This window comes from Haliaeetus leucocephalus, unplaced genomic scaffold, assembly GCF_000737465.1.
Source record: "Haliaeetus leucocephalus isolate CR32 unplaced genomic scaffold, Haliaeetus_leucocephalus-4.0 Scaffold439, whole genome shotgun sequence".
NCBI lineage: Eukaryota > Metazoa > Chordata > Aves > Accipitriformes > Accipitridae > Haliaeetus > Haliaeetus leucocephalus.
The window spans coordinates 5,121,999-5,122,631 of NW_010972875.1; positions in this window are offsets into that span (position 1 = coordinate 5,121,999).

Sequence of the window (633 nt, forward strand, 5' to 3'; positions counted from 1 at the left end):
ACAGCCAAGGGGGAAGCCCTGCGGAGGCTCTCCTCTGAGACTTCTGCCCTGCTCAAGCCGCACTACGAGGCCGACGGAGGAGGCCCTGCGGGCACAGCTCGGACCCCGACGAGAACCCCTCCCGGCCGGGTCCTCAGCCGGGCCCGCCGCCCCGGCGGGGAGCCGACACCGAAGGTGCGGACAGCAGCCGCACACCAGCAGGCGAAGGCGCGGCCCGGCAGGCCGCAGGCCCCGAACGCCCGCAGCCTCCTGCGGCGAGGCTGGAAATCGGCTCCCGAGGCACACCGCGCCCACCGGCGGGAGAGAGGCGGCCCGGGAGAGCGGAGCACGGCGGCATCGGGACCGCCCTCACGGGAGAGAGCAGGCGGAGCTCTGACCACTTCCGCCGCCGCCGGGAAGCGCTTCCGGCGCGTGAGGCGCCGCGTTCGGCGTGGCGACGGTTTAGTGTTCGCCTCGTGCCGTGGAGCTCGCCCTCCTCCCGCGCGTGGGGCGCGTTGCTAGGCGACGCCGGAAGGGCGAGGGCACGGGCAGGGGCCGGGCCGAGGGGAGCGGAGCGTCGGCGGGCTGCGATGGAGGCGGGGGCTGCCGGGCGCCCCTCGGCGCTGTGAGCCCGTGAGCCCAGCCCCGAGCGCC